Source organism: Heliconius melpomene, chromosome 3 (assembly GCF_056956725.1).
Source record: "Heliconius melpomene rosina isolate 202511_hmr_F chromosome 3, ASM5695672v1, whole genome shotgun sequence".
Classification (NCBI taxonomy): Eukaryota; Metazoa; Arthropoda; class Insecta; order Lepidoptera; family Nymphalidae; genus Heliconius; species Heliconius melpomene.
This window is the reverse complement of record NC_140391.1, coordinates 7,810,802-7,832,479: the sequence shown is the minus strand read 5'-3', so window position 1 is coordinate 7,832,479 and position 21,678 is coordinate 7,810,802. Positions and strand designations below refer to the sequence as shown.

General features: G+C 30.7%; 1 long non-coding RNA gene across 1 annotated transcript in view; it reads left to right on the top strand.

Moving 5' to 3' along the window:
* Positions 1 to 14,587, top strand: part of LOC146540014 (uncharacterized) — a 28,053-nt gene extending 13,466 nt beyond the window's left edge. The window contains exons 4-6 of the long non-coding RNA XR_014879480.1: positions 3,157 to 3,361; positions 3,622 to 3,673; positions 14,519 to 14,587. This is a non-coding gene — a long non-coding RNA (uncharacterized LOC146540014). The remainder of the gene's footprint in view (positions 1 to 3,156; positions 3,362 to 3,621; positions 3,674 to 14,518) is intronic.
* The last annotated feature ends 7,091 nt before the right edge of the window (positions 14,588 to 21,678 follow it).

Here is a 21,678-nt window from a genome sequence, read left to right as displayed (position 1 = left end):
ACAAAACGCAGTTTATAAAACTATTTACGATAGAATATATTTTACAGTATAATGACGTTAAAGCCCTATTTGGATCGGCACCAGCTCTGCGCTTTCGAGCACTTAAACATGTTGATAATAAAAATGGAGCCGAGCTTTTGTTTCTATATTTTTATTATTGAACTAAAAGCGTTATTTACTTTAAAAGGGGATTGTGAAATTCAATTTTGTAGAAAGTTGTATTATCTTTACATAAGAATATTAAAGGCTATCATAGTGCAGAAGCACGAGCGTGTGATTGTGTGGGTTTGATTCCCGTTCAAGGTTAATTAATTATTTAGGTAGTGCTGGAATTTCCTCCGTTCTGGTAACAAGGCAAAGCGCAGCGATGAGTTTCGCTACTCTACTATATATACACGCAATGCCTCAAAATTTCGGCAGTAAATAGGAAGCGGAGAGTCCGAACACTAGGTTACCTTTGCATAACCTGCAATATGCGGGTTACAGCGTGAACTTGAAAAGAAAATCTTTATATATTGTGCTGCATTGGGACCTATACTGTAAACGCGTTTACCCTGGGATAGGTGTCCACTCGGGAGAATGATTTATCTTGATTCCTCCGCCCTGGTAAAACAAACTGGGGAATTTCCTGGGAAATGTCTTAAAATAAAGTTTTCTTTATTTTAAATAAACTAAATAAATAATAAATACTGGATAAAGCATAAAACAGAAAAAACTAATAAAGTCGTTGTTATAGTAAATGTCATGGATTTTGGCAATTTTCAGATAGATTTTGTTCTCAAAATATCAACAAAAAACTGACTAACTTAAATACTGTCTGATTAGGCATTAATTAATGCGTAAAACCAGCTTGTCAATGGATATTTTTATTTATATTTACCACTTAGAAAATGCTTTTGGAATCTAAATATAATCATAAATGTGTTAAATGAATATTTTCACTAATTTGTGTATAATATACTAGTATTTTCCTGATATATATAAAGCTATAGGCTGGAATAGTGTGACCCAGCCAAGTAATACGTTATTTTGGCGAGGGCCCAAACGTACGTCGCGTCGACCAATTAATGGTGCTTCCTACAGCGGATCTGTGTTTAAAAGTTACTTGGTAAAAGCTAACTTCCCTTACCGTAACGTGGTTACAATGACATTTTCGTTAAAAATAGTACTGGGTTGAAATTTTGACAATTTCTATATGTTTTATTTAATTAGCCATGTAAAATTTGTACGTAAATAAGTTCGTATAGCAAAAATTATTTAGTTTAATTTATTGAAATTTCAAAAAGACCCCTTCACGCACCTTCGACATGAGAGCCAAGAAATGAAGATATATTTGGTTATTAAATTTTTCATTTCCTCGAGTGGAAATCGAACCCGAGTCGAATCGAGTCACCTTTTATGCCTCTGTGCCACAAATGGCCTATAAAAAAATAATAAAAACCCTAATCCATTTCTTAATATATATTAATACCATAATATAACTTTATATTACATATTTTACAGACAGTGAAAAAGCACCAAAAATATATATTTAAGAGAGTTGTGAGATGGTTATTAATCATTAGCTGTCAGCATCACTTGAGGGTCTTAGGCTGGCTTTAGCTGCTTAATACGTCTAAGTTCTTCAATAAATTAATAACAATGTTACTAAGACAAGTACTTATAGCAGAGCAGAACTAATTTTAAATTTATATAGTTATTATTATTATTAAATAATGATAATAACAATTAAAAATCAGTCAAGTCCGAGTCGGAGTTATCTCTTTCAGAGAAAAAGGCATTGGAGGGAGCAATCTCAACTCGATAGGGTGTGAAAAATAAAATTAACTAGATATTTTAACCAAAAGGCTCGATGGTTTAGATGTGAGATTTGCTTTAAAATTAAAAGAAATTTTTATATAGAAATAAATATCTAAACGAAATTTTTGTATCACTCTATGGGGCATCGTCTAACAAGTAACAACAATCGTCAACAATTTCTGTATAAAAATAAAACACAAAACACAAAAATATTATATCTGAAAAACAAACTCGTTCCCCATTCAGAATAACATTGCTTTCGTTTAATAAATTTCGATTTACTTTATACAACTTCTAATACGCTCTAAATTCTTTATTCTTCTAATATGGTCTCATATAATGGAACATAAAAGAAACACTTATTTCTCAGTATATAATCACTATATCAGGATAGATATGTGTAGAACTCTCTGTAGATTCCAGTCGGCCGGTCTGAGACAACATGGATTTATCATCGGTTTAACACGCGTGACCGCCGCGTAATCCCGACAATCTGTTGGTATGACTGACTTGGTTGTACTTTATGGATATATGTTTCTAGTTCGCGTGTTTATTACGATTTTTTTTATTATCCTACACCCTATATAACATTACAATTGTTTTAGGTTCACACTGTATCTCATTTTCTTAGTTGGGTAGCGGAACTTAACGCCGCGTTTATTACGATGCCAGAGCGATGAAATACAATATTAAATATTACATTTCCTCGAGTGGGAATCGAGCCCACAACCTGTTACGTTTACAGTCACACGCTTGCGCCCCTACGCGACTGGCCTCAATACACCTCAATATCGCTAATATATTTTATAATAAAAATAAATGAAAATTGACTGTACAACCGTAGAGGCAATATAAAAGAAATGTATACAATTTGCTTCGCAGCATCTTGGCTTTCGCTTCTAGATAATGTAATGAGAGCAAATTCAATTATCTTGCGCTCCTTTGTTTTTCCTGCGAAACAAACGAGCCCAGATAAAAACAGTGATGGAAACTGCACATTTATTGTGCACTGTACATTGCCGATTTGTACAGAGGCATAGTGCTGTTACGCGGGTTTGCCTCCCTCCGCCTTCCCTATAGTGTTGTTACGCGGGTTTGCCTCCCCCGGTGATACCCGCGGGAAAGAGCCGGCGTAGTCTATTCAAATATCCCCTGTCTGTTCGCACCCCTCCCCACCCGCTAGCGCCTCGCAGTCTCGTTCATATTTCGTGATCCTATTTTGCGCAGCATCCCCGGGTACCCAAATGCAGTCGGCAGACTTCGTAAGGACGTAACAGCGTTCGCACGCATCGTATTTTAAGCTTTATTACTATGGTATAGAATTGAATTTTAATTATATATTTTCTTTTGTTATAGGATATTTGAATTAGTTGAGATTCCACCTCCTGATGCCCGGAATAGGGGTAGAGATTCAGTACAAGTAGCGTATAGGGGCGCGGCTCGCCGCAAAGTTAGACGCGTCTGAGCTACTGACGATAACGGTGAACGCCACTTGAAGCCAATAGAAAATATCACTTCTATTCTACAATATCCAACATGAAATGAGAATTCATAATTTTTGGTACGTATCTTAAATTATTTACTTTTCCTCTTTAAAGTTGTTGAAACCCTCTGGGGACAGGTTCCCTGTAATTTGATTGCGTCAAGCTCTCCCTAATGTGATTTCGTACCCTCACCTTTCAACGAGTGACGCGTACAAGTGTTGTTGACTTGTTGTTTCTCTTTTGTTTTCGCTTATCTTTTAAATGCCTTTTATTTTATCTTTTATTTACTTCAAATGAAATAAATACCAGAATACTAAAATAAAATATATTTTTTCAGATGCTGCCAGATGATGGTGGTCGCTGTTGACAGATCTGGCTGAAAACTGTAGGTAACGTATGCAAATATTTATCGATATTTTTATTTTATTATGTTGTTTTTTATTATTATTATTATTTTATTATATATTATTATTTCATATTAAATAATATTTATACTTAATTATAATTAAGTATTTTTAAATATGATCTCGTTTATATTTCATTTACATTTAGTTAATTATTATATTTATAAGAGTAACATTTCTCCATTATTCTTTATTTTGTCTCGCAGTTTTCTTCTTTAATTTATGGATGAACTTAAATGCGCTAAGGCGATAACGCGGAAGTTAAATCCGATAAGTTCTTTCCTTTCCGACGGGGCCGAACTTTTTAATTTTCGTATAAATATATTACTTTCAAAAAGTATATTTTATTTCATATTAAAATTATTATTATATATTTACAGTTGGTTTGTTAACCTTAAAAAAAATATTTACATGTTTTAATAATGAAGGTAGAGGGAATTTAGTGCTAACACACTCTATTCTCCTTTTCCCACTCTCTCTCAGAAACATTGCACTTTGGATGACAGAACACATTGTCATTTTTTGTCAAAATAATTCGAAACCTTTTTGAAGTTTTCAATAATTATTGATTATATTCTTACTTATATTCTTCACCTTGAATATGCCTTAAGCATTTAAGGTTGTAAATGAAAATATTTATATTGAAAATTTTCATACGCAACTGCTAAGTAAATTATAGAATTTAGATTGTTTCTTATAAGAGACTCAATTGCGACTTTTCTCGCTTAAATTAATTTTTATATTACATTCAAAAGATATATATATTTATATTTTTTAATATTTTCTTTCATTTCAACAAAAATCTATGCTAAATTGGGCTACAATAATTTAAAGTAAACAATACTTAAATATAAAACCGAATACTCAGTTTAGTTATATTTAAAGCATAAATATGATGATTCCATATCAATTAATTCTCATGCAGGATGGCCATGTATGTAATAATTAAGTTTAATCATTAGTAACATTGACATTGAAAAGAACAGCAAGGAGCAATGTAGCCAGTTGGAGCTTTGTATGTTTATTTGACGATTTAAAAGTGCTTCCTAAAAACTTATTATGATTTTTGAAAATAAACGAAATAGGTATTACATTACAAATATCAATTTTCTAGGCAATTTAAATTTTTTATTTAAATACACTAAATCTTTTTTTGGAAAAAAAAGAGGAAACAGATTAATTTTTCTATCGCATACTCCCAATTTACTAAAATCGTGTCTAATTTTACTTACATATGTACATTGTACATACCAAGGTTGCTATTCGTCTCTTAAACTGGCGAAAGCTATTTAACTTGAGCGATGATACTCTGAGGAGTTGGACTTCTGTTAAGCATCATACATCTGCACATTCGTTGAAGGCACTTCTATTAATCTCTTATTTAGACACTTGTTTCTGTCTTAGCTTAAATATAAAAGTCCTCACTAGCATCAAAATTAAATATTTTTAAAATTTTAACCACAGAATTAATACGGATATACGGATAGGTTACGGAAATACGGATTTCTTAAGCGTACCTTGAGAGAGTTTAAGTACAACATTTTATAACTCAAGACTATAAAAAAATCGGCCAAGTGTGAATCAGATTCGCTCACCGAGGGTTCCGTAACAATTTCAGGATTGTAGGTCAACGGGATGTACCATTTATAAAAATAGACAAATTTAAGTTTGCGGGCTTATGCACTTATTTTGTCTGAAATGAACTACACTTATAAGTTTGTAATAATTTTTAATGTAATATAAATATATATATTTTGTATATTTTCCTAACTGTAGGCCCAAATTTGATGTACGAGGAGATCAGGAGGTTATACCTACACCCTATTTCTTGATAAAATAAAAAGAAACAAACATTACGAAAAGAAGGGCTCAAATCTCTAACATTACCAAAACAACTTATTCCGAATTTTTTTATAAAGATTTCGTTACAAATAAACATATTTTCTTTTGTATTATTAGGTAATATCGCAACCAAGTAATGTGTAAACGCTTTCTCGGTGTAAATATTTCCTTGTTCTATTACAAGACCAAACACTCAATCCCCTGGTGGCGTATGATATGGCTGAAGCAATTTGATTCTACGAGCCGTTATGAGGCTAAGGTTCCTTGTTTACCGCTGCGGGGATAACAATTCAACTAAATTAAATCAATATTGAGTATAATCTTTGTTCAGCTGAGTTCAGGAGTAATGAGATTTCTTGTATACCTTCTCTTATTTGTTTTTGAAAAAGATTTATTTCAGGTTCTGTTGGTTTAGGTTTTCATTTCTTCGTTCTGGTAACGATGCAATACGTTATCTACGCGGCGTAGAGTTCCGCCATTAAATTCGATGGAAAATAGAATAATAGGAATGGAAATATGTTAATGGGAAACGAAGTGTCTTAACTTAATTTCCAGGTTCCCTATGCCTATCCTGCTCTGAAGCTAAATAAAATATTTGTTCATGTCAATAAGCATTAAATGTGTATGTTATTTGGGTAATATTTTTGCAATAATAACTTTTTTTTAACTATTTTCTTACACCATAACGTGGTTTTGATTTTGACATTTCTTTTAAATTTCAATTGTAATCTATATATATAAAATCGAAAGGTCACTCACTCATCACGAAATCTCAGAAGCTACATGTGCTAGGAATCTCAAATTTTGCATAGGAGTTACTTATAGGACGTAGGTACTCGCTAAGACGGCAATTTGCAATATTCGACTTCTAAGGGGTTGTTTTTGGGGTCGAAAGTTTGTATGAAACTTCATTACTACAAATGCTACGAGTCTTAAATTTTGCATGGACGTCACTAGGACGTAGTCATGGAGACAGAAATTAATAATAACATAGTTCACGCGGGTGAAACCGCGAGCGGGACGCTAGTCAGTTATAAATACATTTAGATAGATAAAATATGACATTTTTAAACAAAAATGCATTATTAACGAAAGATACACACAGTGCTAATAAAATGTTGATGTTTCATAGACATTATAAAAGTGAAGTGTTCTTTATGACGCTCTAAAAGTGTAGCTTACTAGAAAACTAAAGCACTAATACAACTTTATTACACACATTTAGTTGGCCAAATGTGGCCCAACTCGGATCTTTATTAGTGAACGCAGACTCGTAGCTTGGGCCAAGTACCGTTAAGGTGGAATCTTATTTCACTGCAGATATTAACAGAGACATAAAATTAGCTATCTCGAAAATGAAAATGAATAATTAATAAGTTAATTCAACAAGTCTTAAGTTTTTACAGCTTTGCGTATTGTATTACAGCACAAACTGTCTCTATCTTGTAAAAGTTTTTTCTTTTATGGCTTAGTAATTATAAATTCAGTTGTTTAAGTCGAAATTTGTTCTAAGTTAAAGGGAGAGATTTTACAGGGAGATACATCGTTTTGTTGCTATATTGTTTAATCATATTATAAAATAAATAATATAAAAATAATAAATTAATATTATAATATATATGAAATGTCCTTTAATATATAATTTTATTTAATTGTAATCGATTTGTACCTATAAACTGAAAACATACTTCCAAAAAAATTTTAAGCTAGGCGTAAATATTGACATTGTAGTTTTCTGGTGGTCTTTGCACATAGATATTATCTATTAGTAAAACCCGTTTAAGACGATTTCCAATCAAAACGCGTTTTAAGCGGGAACGCGTGTAATTTGGAATGATTTTAGTGTTATTACTTCGTATAAGACTTTTATGTTTAGAATCGCATCGTGCACAGTAAACGTCAAAAGTCTTTCATTTTTTTTATGATAATGATATATGCGCCAGACGAATTATTTACCATCCAGGGATAAGAATCGTATTAAATTTTATTAAATATAAAAAAAATCTCAAGTTGTAGGGACTCTCGTAAAATGGTAATAATATGCTGAAAATCGTATTACTCCTGATCGTATTAGGCGGGTTCTACTGTTTTTTATTAATATGGTACAATTTGAATTATGAAAGTTAATATTAGATGATATGCCGTTACAAGGCAACGGCTTCATGTATAGGGTACGTCGCGTAAATATCGCCTGTTTCTAATAAATAAAAACTATTTTGTTTTAAACAGTATTTTTATTATAAGGTTTAAGTTTTGCGTTAAGTTAAGTTTAGTTAAGTTTGTTAATATATAACGATTCTTCAGTTTTTGGAGTAGAGAGAAGGAATTTAGTACTCTCGTCTAATTTCTGGGCGATATTGAGGGTCTGGTGATCTTGTGTCAACAGTTTTCGATAAGCCTTAAAAGTTTTGACTAAATTACGTTTTGACTTATATGCAGCCGAGTTCCATTACGTACGTTAAACATTAATAATGGAATAATAATATAATATACATGTAGAATATTTTTATAAGCTATTAATAGATCTTTTATCAATGAATATTAAGTTTATATAATAGCTTGTAACAATTATTACAAATACTATTGTTTTTTTTGGTAATACCACCAGCTAGAAGAACACCACCTTACAGTAATTAACAAATGCATTTCCTAACGCAAGTCAACATCAAAACCACATTCCGTTGGTTTTCCCTTTTAATTACCTCAATTTACTAAATCGACCGGAATTGCAAATAGGTACCTACAATCGTGCACAGAATTTGTACGAGAGTCTAATACGTATGCTAATTTATGATGGCTTGCCAGAATTATAGATGTCGCGAGGTTCGAAGTTACGGTGGCTTACCCCACCCGTGCCTCGCCGCCATTTTGCCGTTGATGTACCCGAGTCGGAATTAAAAGGCACTAACGGCATTCACTGCTAATATACTTTTTTGGTTGGCTTTTTCGTTGAAATTCAAATTTTACTGTGTTTTTGTAGGAAAAGGTTGAAATTGATTTTGATGTATAATTGATATACAATCCGGTAGTTTTGTTTCGATGTTGTGAAGAAGAGTTCATATTTTAGTTGTTTTGTCAATTAATTTTATTAATATTATGAAAGTCCATACTAAGTAACACGTTTTCTTTTTTATAAATAGACGAAAAATACGTTACCGTTACCTTTAATAAAAAGGAAGAAAATCATTTATTAAGTAAGCCTCAGTCGCTCATAGCATTTATCAAGGTAAAGCTTACTTGTTGCTAGTAAAAGAATATTTTTTTGTTTTCTTTTAGTTTCTCCGTTCTGAATTAAGACATTCTGTCTTGCACCTTCCACCGAATTCTTGAGGAATTGCGTGTTGAGTGGTCAAACTCACTGCCGTACTTTGCCTACCTGTCTTATGTACGAGTATTAGGCAGAAAATATTATTTAAACATATATTAGGAAAATAAAATATTTTTTGTAGGTACAACATATTACTTTAGTAATTATAATGTGAAAGAAAGAACATAAAAAAATAGATTTTAATAAAAAAATATATTTTATATCGCAGTGACAAAAGCGTGTGACTGTAAACGTGACGGTTGAGGTTTTAAACCACTCGGGAGAATGATTTATTAATTATTTATATTTTAATTTCTTCGCTCTGATAACAAGGCAAAGAGCAGCGTTGAGTTCCACCACTTAACATGCAATGCCCCAAAAATTCGGCGGAAAGTGGGGAACGGAGTGCCTTAACACTAGGTTTCCTCTGCCTATCCTGGTATGTGTGCGTTACAGCGTGAAAGTGAAAATAATTTATTTTAATGAATTGTATAATTTAAACCTTAAATATACACTAATTTACATCATCAAATTATTACGCTTTTACCTGTAGCATTGCTTATAATTACTTTCATAAATAGAGAATATTATAGTAAATACGACGTAATAAAGAACCTCTATTAAACGAATTATTTAACCGAGTAAATTGAAATGGATGGACATTTATCGAGTTAACACAATGCACTTTCATTTTATTATAATGTACCTGTAAAATGAGCGTGTGGTTTTAATCCCTACTGGTTGTGGGTTCGATCCCAACTCGAGGAAATTATATATTTTTTAAAATTTATATTTTCACTTCTTCGCTCTGGTGACAAGCTAAAACCGCGGCGTTGAGTTTCGCCACTCAATACGCAATGCCTACAGAATTCTGCGGAAAGTGCGGAACGGAATGTTTTATCACTAGGTGAAGCTGTTTTTTTTTTTTAAATTATATAGTCCAAACATCGCGTCGCGCTAATAGTGTTGCCTCGTACAAACTTTCATAAATATTATTTACGACTTTCATAATATTACAACTACGAGTTTAAAATTGCCAGTATGTATATTTATTATTTTTATTGCTGCAATAAGTCTTAAATATTACTTTTCTGTGATATATTTATAGTTAAGTTATTAATATAAATATACATTTTTTTTCATACCGTTTCTAATGTGAGCGACTTGTCAGTCAGCCTATCTCAATCTCGTAGCGGAGACATTTACGCAAGTTATAATAAAATTATTAGAAAAATCTATCGCTATAGCACTAATTTTCTTTGATTTTCTCATATTTGAAGACGTTATGGGACACTGACTTTAATTTAATCATTTTTAATATCTAGCTGTCCAAGAAGTACGTAAATTAACGGTAAAATATTCTATATAAGGTTAAACTAAAAAAAATACTTAAATCTAAAAGAAAAAATATAAAACATTGAAAATAAAATAAATAAATAAAAAGAAAGCATGTAAATATACGAAATTATATGTTCAACTAAATGTGTTATAAAATATTCACACATTATGCATAGCTATGCATTTTGTACTTTTATCTAATGTAGAATACACAAATACTAACTTAGAACAAATATTACGTATTACATAAATCTACGAAGTTTTTAAAACGAATATACAGAAATTCTTCGTTTTATGTACGAAGTTGTAGCATTCAGAAATGCAGAAATGTAGTATAATATTATTTTATTTTATTTTTCTCTTTCAAAGTTCTATACTAACAATAATAGCTGGTCTTTCTTATTCCCTAGCTATTTACAATAGAAGTGCGATATGCAAATGCAATTAAGCTAACAGCCTTCTGTCGACTTATCTGGGTGTAGCTTATTCTAAGCGGAGGATAAGCGGGTAGATAAGAAGAAAAACAGTTGTTGCCAAAATATATTTTAAAAATGCCTTTAATAATCCGGATTATATTATTAACAAAATAGTTTTAAATAATGTTTACAATTTTGTGTTATATACCTTAATTTATTAAGTAATTTAATCTTTTTCTAATGGAAAATATATTGTACAAGAGAAGTACAAATAGATCAATAGCAATAACTTTTTTATACTTCCCGCAGTATTACAAAGCGGTGTAGGCAGAGGGAATCTAGTGTTAAGACACTCCGTTTCCCGTTTTCCGCCGGAAACTTGTGGGATTGCGTGAAAAGTGGCTAATATCATTAATATTTAATGGATTATGCACTTATTACAAGTTTTACGTCACAATACCTATTCGTATATAATCTTGTTTTCTATAGCAATTACATATACATAACTACGAAAATTACACTAAAATTCGAATTCTACCTACAACTAAATCGCCTCTTAGTTTAACTATAACATACTTGCTAAGTTACTTTAACTATAATTCTAATACACACTGTGAGAGTTTCTATGCAGGCGCAATGCAGTTTTGGACTAAATTAAGCTAAAGCAATTGTCTCTGTGGCTTGCAATTTGCATGTACTCGTACTAGCGCAGTGTCTCGTTTGGCTTAACTCTTAAGACATTAAGTTTAGTCGTTTTAGTTTAACTTGGAATTGCTATGAGCTTAACAAATGTATTTAAATAAATTGTATTTAACATTTTAATTGTTATGTTTCGTTGTAGAAACAGTTGCAATTTTTATTTTCATTAAAAACTTTTATATATGTAGATTTTTATTATTTAGCTTAAAATCTAGTAATATTATAGATGTGAAAGTATAAGAGGATGTTCATTTCACTTTCACGCAAACTGCTTAACTGATTTGGATAAAACATTTTTTTTACAGTAGATACTTTTAAGTAATATAGCTTATACATCAAAATATCACATAGACTACAATTTGTGTAAAAAATTGTATTATTAGGTTTAATATAATAAACAGTAACTTTACGCGGGCGAAGCGGCGCTTAAGTCGTCCAGTAACTTATGTAATATTAAATTTAGAAAATGTGAAAATTGTGAAAAATGAAGTTTACTTAAATAACAATCATCAGGAATGAAAAAATAAACGAACAAATTTAACCAGATTTATTCCACTTCCAGAATATTATAATTACTCACGTTCAAACACAAACCAATAGTTATCGGCACCATATATTCTCATATTAAAAATATCAATAGTATTTTTTACTATAAATTATGACAGGCAACGGCCAGTTAAACCCTAAGGTCCAATACCGCGATCGCTTGGCTCAAAGCCAGCCAACCGAGTAGATTTATGTACCGTTAACTATTTTCATAGAGCTTAGCCACGGTCGACATGCTCGATCGATATTCTTTAAAAGGGAAGGGTGGAAGCAGACTGGGTAAGTTATCCCTTGTATATTGGCTATTATAATTTTGTTATATATCTTTTTCTAGGTTAATTTATGGATAAAATTCGTTTATAAATGTTTGATTTTGTATTTGATGTAGGTATATTTAAAATAGTTTAGCCATAATAAAATCTTTTATGTCATGGTATAGGCTCTGGAAGAAAATATTACTTATATCTTTATATATTATATATATTTAGGTATATTGTTTAAATATCTATTCAATATGGGCAACATAATATTGAAAAATAAAAAACTCACTGTACTCGAATATTAAATAGGCGTCCTAATTGGACACAATTTTTTACAGAGAAATCGGAATAATTCTAAGCATCCCGTCGAATTGAAATTGGAAAACGAAGCATCTTAATATTAAATCTAACCTTCCCGAGAGGCCTGTATAGTTGCAAAACAAGCGTGAAAAGTATTATTTCGAAAAAAATAAAATTATATAAAAAATAAATAAAATAGACCTGTATTCCGCATAGACAGAGAGTTAATAAGATATCCTGTTTTCTACTTTTCGCCGAACTTTTTGAGATAATGCGTGTTTGCAAGGATTTTTGCAGCTGCTTGGTATCAGATCGAAGAAATGAAAATATTAATAAATAAATAAATATATCAATTTGATATTAGATAATATTTGCAAACACAATAAATTTTCGCTATCATCTTAGTTAGTCTATTGTTAAAAAGTTTAAATAACCTCTCGTCGTTTTCGTATACCATTTATTTAGTTAATTTATAAATGTTTGGCGTGAACTGCCGTCGTGAAATAGGTAATCTCTGAAGAGCGTAAAGTTAACTCATTAGCTTTAATATCAAGAGGAAAGTTTTTGTGTAATGGCCGCGAGTCTAATGTACCGGTGTTGGTTGGCGAGCCGCAGTCATTTTGCAAAATATAATTTTGTCTAAGTATTTAGAATATAAGTAAAATGTTTTGAAAATATGTGAATTAATACTATACAAATTATGTTAAAAACAAATATTATATATTATGTCAGATTCCTAGGTCATCAGCTATTCCATAATCTCTTAAGAACATAATTAGGGTAGTAGTAGATTTATTATTTATGTATGATTTCTATACGTATTATGTAATATACTGGAAATTGTTAAGAGGATAAAAATTTAATTAAATATATATATATATATATATTTTTATTAATTAAATATATATATAATATATATAGGTATATAGGTATATAGAGGCATTTCTAGATGTTTTATTAGTAATTCTACAGTATCGTTATTATGAGCAAGATAATTTTGATTTTTTTTTTATTGAAAAAAAAAGAGATATATATATATAAAAAGATATATAAAAAAATGATATATATATATATATATATATATCTTTTTTTTTTCAATTAAAAAAAATCAAAATTATCTTGCTCATAATAACGATACTGTAGAATTAGTAATAAAACATTGCCATTTTCAATTCAGAGGTAGTATTTCGCCTCTAGAAATGAATACCTCGGGGAGCATAAATTTAATTAATGCGCGAATGAAACGAACATTATCCCTAGGGGATGATCTTATATTTTCCTCAAAGCGTAATTAAAATTTAAAGTACTTAATAATTAACACTATCTCCAAGTTATACATTTATTATTACTGTTTTAAGCACTGGAAGATATTTGGTTAAAATAATAAAATAATGAGGCCCTGGCCCTATAAAATTCTTACCCATACAAATGTTGGTTTTGTTTAATTTAATCTTAAAATTCCTTTTACTTTTGAATGGTAGCATTTGTGGCGTTGAGTTCTGCCATTCAACACGCAATGCCTTAACACTAGGTTCCCTCTGCTTACCCTGTCGTGTGCGGGATACAGCGTGAAGCTAATTTATTTATTTATATTTGGGTGCATAAATATTAAAGTTAACCTGTCACGATAGTTTTTTTCAGCTTTACGCTGAAAAGTATATAGACCTGTATGTAGCAAAGTAGGTAAAGGGAGCCTAGTGTTAAGACACTCCGCTCCCACTTTCCGCCGAATTCTGGAGTCATTGTGTGGCGGAACTCAACGCCGCAGTTTGCCTTGACACAAGAGTGAAGAAATGAAACTATTATATATTTCATTTCCTCAAGTAGGAATCGAATTCACAAGGAAGCGTTTGCAATCACACGTTTGTGCTTGTACTTCAAAATATTAACATAAACCTGTCAAAATATTATTTTACAAGCATTTAAGCTTGTTACGAGCACAGTAGGTACATAGCATAGATATATTCGTATAGTAGGTACCTACATACATAAACCCCGTACGCGCGCGATACATGCGCTCCCGAGACATATTGGTTTTCCATAAAATATGGGATGTCGAAGTTAAAGTTATGCTTGTTTTAGTCAGCATATTGAAATATAACATCGGCTCTGGCTGTTTCAGGTCCCCTGGGGAAACATGTGGATATGAAAACGGGGCCTGCACCAGTTGTAAATAATTGTATTGGTGAGGTAAGATATACATTTGAGATGGTAGTTAATATTGAAATTGTTTTTAATTTATTTTTGTTGAAGAACAGTTTTTGTATGGATGGAATTTTGAATTTTTTTTTAGTTGCTAATTAGTGAGATATCATTTGGATTATTTCCCTTTGAATGAGGATTAATAACTTATACGGTTATGAAGTTACTGGCGTAATGTAGAAAATTTTAACATTCTCTCAGTTGGGACTCGAATCCATACATTGTGTTTGTGCTGATAGGTCCTGGTATCCTTACAATGTATTTTACAATGTATTTTATCCTTACAATGTATTTTTTAAACGTATTTTAATATATAGATAGATCTACTTTGTGAAACGAATATTTTTTTATTTATTTTAAAGCTTTTATAATTAATTGGTTTACTTTATAGCGTTAAAGATCTCGTTGAATCCCGTATTTAGCAGGATAGTCAGAGGAAACTTGATGTTGATATAGTCCGTTCTGCACTTTGCACCATATTTTCGAAACATTGCGTACTGAGTGTCGCAACTTAACGCCGCGTCTTATCTTGTTATCTTGGCGGGGAAACGAAAATATATATTAATCGTAGTGGGATCGAACCCATAGTCGATGTCACTGATCTGTGACGATGCTGTGTCGCTAAGCCTATATTAGTAAAAGTTCTGTTTTAGTGTTATTTATACGCTAATGAAAGATTATATTACAAAATATTTATACGTTTCTAAATATTTATATTCCTATTTGCAATTCTAAGAAAAATAAGATTCAAACCCATCTAATGTGCGATTTTAGTTACAATTCTATTAAGCCTAATAGTACATACATTAACGGCAGCTACCTGATCCTCTTTGAATATATTAATGAATTTCAATTAAGACACTCCAACCTGTAAGGAGTATATCAGCTGGTTTCCTTACTATTTCATTATCATTAGAGAAATAGAAAATTAATTGCATTGGTAAATCTCGTTTCTGTGATATAATTAATTATTTTCTGTTTGTGCAGTCGGTAGTAGCGTATTCGATCTCAATCGGGGGGATTTGCATAATTAAAATATAATATGGGGCGTTAGGTTTCTTTTTGCAAAATTTAAATGATTATCATTAGATTTTCTGTTTTTCTTGTATTTGTGAAATGGGGGTACTTGAAAATAAAACTTAAGTAAATTACATTTATTTTTAAGAAAATATAAGAATATAGTCTAAGTGCTGTATAAATATAGATAAATTAGAAAATGATCGAACACTAAGTAAGCTCTTACCGAAATTTTTCGCTCGACAGCAAACCAACAACCGTTAAGGATGTAAAGAGACAGATCGTTGTGTGGAATTAGTTGGACGAAACTAAATCTCGATGGTTGCGTGTCTGTCAATCCAGGGATATTGATGAGTCAGCCAGCCCCGGATAGCCCCCCCCAGGCCTCGCGGGAGAACAAAGAGCCCTCCTTTCAGCGATCTTCCCCACGCAATTAAATGAAGGTTTTTGTTACCACTCTCCGTTACTACATTATCAGCACAATGCTTAGAATGATTTGCGAAAATAATTTTCGAGATTGTTTTTTTTCTTGGGATCAATGGGATGTCGGATTTGGTGGTCGTTTTTGTAACGTGAAATTAGTTTTTAATTTTAGTGTATGATATTTCACGTAATATAGGGTAGTTTAGGTTTTTTATGGTTTTTATAATGATTTAAAACATACTATAGTATATTTTAGATTAAAATAATTTCAATGTTTATCGACAATAGCAAATCGTTACAATTGAGGCCCGCAAAACGTGTGACTGGAGACATGACAGTTCTTTTCTTTGCTCTGGTGATAAGGCAAAGCGCAACGTTGAGTTCCTTCACTGAATATACAATGTTTCGAACTAAGGAAAGTGGATAATGGAATGTTTTAACACTAGATTTTCTTTGTCTCGCCTGTCAATTGCGGGATACACCGTGAAGCTGTTACAATTATAAATAAATGACTTTTTTTTTTACTCAAAAATCCGTTCCTATATTCCTATTTGTTTATGAATGTTAAAACTAGAAACATTATTAATTTATTACTTAAAACAGCTAATCTCATATAGTATTAGGTATACCACAGCCTTACCATAAATAAATATATTATAGTTATAGCCTTTAGTATACTCTGCTTCAAGATAAGCATATAAAGTTGAAATTAATGGTAGGTTTAATTTGTTTTGATTAAATTTATAGGCTTACAGTCTAAAGTCCACATATTAGAGCGGGCTATAAATGATGGATTATCCGGGTCAAAAGATTAGCATTATTAACATCTGAAGCGACGTTCACTTTGTGTTGATATACCACCACCATTAGGTATATGGCAGTAAAGCTAAATTTACTTAGGAAGTTAATAAGGATATTGAATTAAGTTTTGTTATATTATGTTACACTAAATAATAAATTATTAAGTTGTTTATTGATTTTATATTTATTTAATATAATTTCGTTCAGAAATCTACGGTAACGTGTCTCTGGTAACGTGTCAAAGCGCGGGGTTGAGTTCCGCCAATCAACACGCAATGCTTTCAGCGGAAATAAAGAGAGAATTTAGGATGGGAAGGGTATTAAAGGGAACGTAGTGTCCCAACACTTGTCTCCCAGGTTCCCTGTGCCTACCCTGCTATGTGCGGGATGCAGCGTATAGCTAAAATATAATACCTTCATATTTATACAAAATTCTTATAATACGTTTATTTATATTATTTGGCCCGTCTATTCTGTCGCATTAATTTATTTAATAAAAGTAAATAATTTTTCAAAGAACTCTTCAGCGAGGGTTAAGAGGGGCGTCCATTATCATTACAGATTTTATGTTCCTTTTTGAAGCGAAACAGTTAATTGATTATAAGCTATAACATAGTATTTTTTTATAAAATTTGCTTATAATAATCCATAATTCTAATTATTCTTATAATTAATTATATTAAATATTCCCCTAACATTCACAATTTCTAAGTTTCAGGACAACACCCTACAATAAGAATACAAAAGAATAAACCAACATTGAAAATCGAAAAACAGTAAGGCAAGAAGAAAAAAAAAGAAAAGAAGAAAATATAAGAAAAAAGAAAATTAAGAAGAAACATTTATTGGCACATTCGTGATCTACCCTGTAGATCCGGGCTTTTGTAGTTTAATTTTCATCAGAAGCTCGTCTCTACAGGTATCTCACGGCTGGAAGACCTCGCTACTTTGTTACTTCGAACATCAATGGAAGACTTGAAAATTTTTATTTATAAGTATTTAACATGCAGTGTCTCGAAAATTTGGCCGCCATGGAACGAAATGTCTTAATATTAGGTTCCCTTTGCCTTCCGTTACGTTTCGTTATAGTGAAGTAAAAAAAGAGTAAAAAAGAAACAAACATCCCAATCCCATTTCTCTTATTCTGACTATCTTGACTGGATTAGTATAAAATGAAATGTAAAAAAATAGGCGTGGACATTCCTTCATCACTTCATTCTCTACTTCATGCCATCAAATGCGCGACTTAAAAAAAATGCCTTTAATTTTCATTTGTTTATTTTATAACTAGCATTTTTTTATAGTTTATAGTAAGTTCTCTTAATACATTGAAACACAGATTTGAAATTTAACTCATATGTAAAAATATAAGGCTTAGTGTAACTATGGACTTAAATTTAAAATATTGTATATAATGTTAATATAAATATAATAACAAAAAAAATCTATGCATATAAATCTTAATATACCTACATATAACAAAGCAAGACGTTTTTTATAGCATAGCGGCAGAGGATACCTAGTGTTAAGACACTCCTTTCCACCCTATTTTTGAGACACGTAAAGGAGGATTGGTGGAATTCATCGGCCCTCTTCACGTTTATCAGAGGGAATAAATAAAAATAATACGTTATAATCATTCCCCTGATTTGGAATTGAACCCACAATTGTCTCACGGTGTCAAATTTATTGTTTATTACTGCTATGTAATTGTATAATGTATTTAGCCAATGTTAATATTTGAAATATACCTGTATTCCAAAAGATACTTTAACAAATAATTTTGATTAGAAAGAACGAATCTAATATAATATCATTTTATTGTCGTTATTATTTATTAAAATAAAAATTATATTTAATATATTTTAAAATTATTATAAAAACTATAATAAATGTTGTATTTCACATTTATTTCGTCCCTATAATAATAAGTAGTTTATATTATATTTCACACATAGATTTAAAAGGCGTCACCTAAATAATCTCGATATTTAAGTTATGTAGACAATTGAATTCTTTGCTTCAACATTCATCAACTAAAAATACTTTAAAATAAAAGCTTAAAAAAATACTTGACCACTCGGTGTTAAATGATACTTATTTGCCCCTTTTCATTGGACAATCCTTTCTTCTCTCTCCAACCTCTTTTCTCTGATCTATCAAAAAAGGACATTTAAATAGTATTACGTGTGTTTTGGCCGCTAGTATAACATGATAATAAGAGCTTCATTCAGTATCCCGCATGTAGCACAGCTAGCAGCGGCAACCTAGTGTTAAAACTCTCCCTTTCACACATTCACTTTTAGCTGATTTATTTGAGGTATTACATGTTAAGTGGCGGAACTCAACGACGCCTACGCCTAATGAACTATACCCAAATACTATGATAATATTGTTCCATAATATTTTGGTAAAGCCTTATTGTAATTAGATACTATAAGAGTTTTAATTTTATTTAGTAATAGTTCGATAATGATAATATGAAGCAATGACCGCTGTTCACATTACTTATATGTAAAATTTTATAATATTAAACAGCACCCAAATAAAAGGTTTTTTGGCTGATTTCTTTAAATAATCCTTGTCTTATACCTAATTGGATTTATATTATCGAAGAAAAAAACAACTACCTACAATGGTTAAACTGGTTTTAAGCGATAGTCTTAATTAGAGACTTAATTATTTTAAAAACTATATACTACTAAATATTTTAACACTTGGAATATTTAATATTTTCATTTCTTTGCTCTGGAGTCGAGGCAAATCCCGGCGTTGAGGTCCGCCACTCAACACGTAATGCCAGCAGAATTGGGCGGAAAGTAGAGAACGGACTGTCTTAACACTAGGTTCCCTCTACCTACTCTGCTACATGCGGGATACAGCGTGAAGCGGAAAAAATATTATGAAAATAAAATTAAGAAATTCAATGGAGTAATAAAGTTTACAATTACTTGTAAAATTGTAGAAATTACTTGTAAAAAAAGTTTAAATTATAAGTGTTCAGAAATATTATACAGAACGTCTTTTGTATTTGATTAATTTTTAAGAGTATGTAGTTAGGTAGGTATTCCATTTCATTCTCAGTATCCGTCCAAGTTTGGGTTTTGTTTTGCTGTTTGGTTAAAATAACGGAATAAATATTAACTATAAGCATTGAGACTATCCTGGCGCTGTGAGACACCCTCTGACTGTAAGCACGATAGTTGTGGGTTCGATCCCTACATGGGGGAATGAATTATTTTCTTTTCGTTGCTCTGATAAGGCAAATTGTGGTATTGCGATTATTCAAAATGAAATATATTATATTCTTACGGAAAACGGAAAACGAAATGTGTTAATAGAATTAAATTAGACCTCTACGCTGCTATATAAGGGGCTATACAGAATGTATCTGAAAAAATAAATCTTTTAAAGCAAATAAACCCAAATTGCGGCACGTCCTTTTTTACTTGTACCTACTTATACCTAGTATAAAAACATGTATTAATTAACTTTCAAAATAATGTTATATATTTTTAGCTAAGAACCTACCTACTCTTTTTCCGTTCCAGGCTTCATTTATATTACATAGTAGCTACCATTATTCTCTCCGTATATCCGATACAATGTATACGGAAGCAGAATAGGCGATACAGTTTATTGCCGATATCGCCACGTAAACCCGTTAAGGCGTGCGCGATTTACGACGTCGTAACGGGATTTGTGATGCACTCGAATAAAAGGATGTTCTTTGAATATATTGCTGTGAATGTATTCATATATTATTATTCTAAGCCTAAAGCTTTTTATTTTAAGTTTTTTTTATTATAGTTTCTTTCTTTGTATATATATTTAGTTAGTTGTCTTTATCTAATAGAAATAGAATAGAAAGAAAGAAAGAATAGAATGCTAAATAGATGAAAAAAATTAAAAGTGTAATCATTATTTAGGTTTTAAAAATTTTGTTCATAATAAACATTTTACAGCTATGTAATATATATAATTTGGTTTTTTTTGTTAAGACACTTCCGTTTCATGCAGAGAAAAACATTACATTAATAAAAAAAATGTTCATTTCAGATGGTGTGAGCTAACTTCCCTGACGTCGCATTCGTGGATTTAGGAAGAAGAAAACAAAAAAAAATGTTTTTTCATATTATTGTAATTCTTTAAGTATGTGTAGTGCTTTGTCACAAATAAAAGTACCATATAATTCTATTCTTTTAATTATGTTAATGTGTAATATGCTGCTTATAATTAAAACACTAAAATAATATGAACTTAAATTGTGGGTAATCAAAGTATTTGAGAGTTATAAGAATGATAAATAACATATTTGTTTTATATGTTTGTGATTAAAATTAACACATAAAAACATTAATCTAATTCTAAAAGTTCTTAAATATTAAATAATATTTATATTTATTAAAATATCCTCTACCCTAGAAAATTATTCTTAACAATAAGTTGCAGTAGAAAATTCTTGGGAGATAGACATAGATTCTATGAATAGTCATATATTTATGAAATAAAAAATGTAGCATATATAAGCTTTTTTGCTTTCAATTCTGTTTTAGATTCACTTCATATGGCAACACAAGTCAAATACGTAAATACTCGTATATAACTTTGTAAATTTTTATAGTATAAACTAAAAGTTTGTTCTATATAGCAACGAGATAATAAATAATATTAATTAAGAAATTTAGTTTTGTTTGATTTTTATTTAACAAATTATATAATGTAGGTAATATATAATCTGTACAAGTATGAAAACGCTACTTAACAATAGATGGCGTTGATAGTAAATTACAACTTTACAAATTTCTTCAGTAATATAGTGAAAGTTGACAATATTTT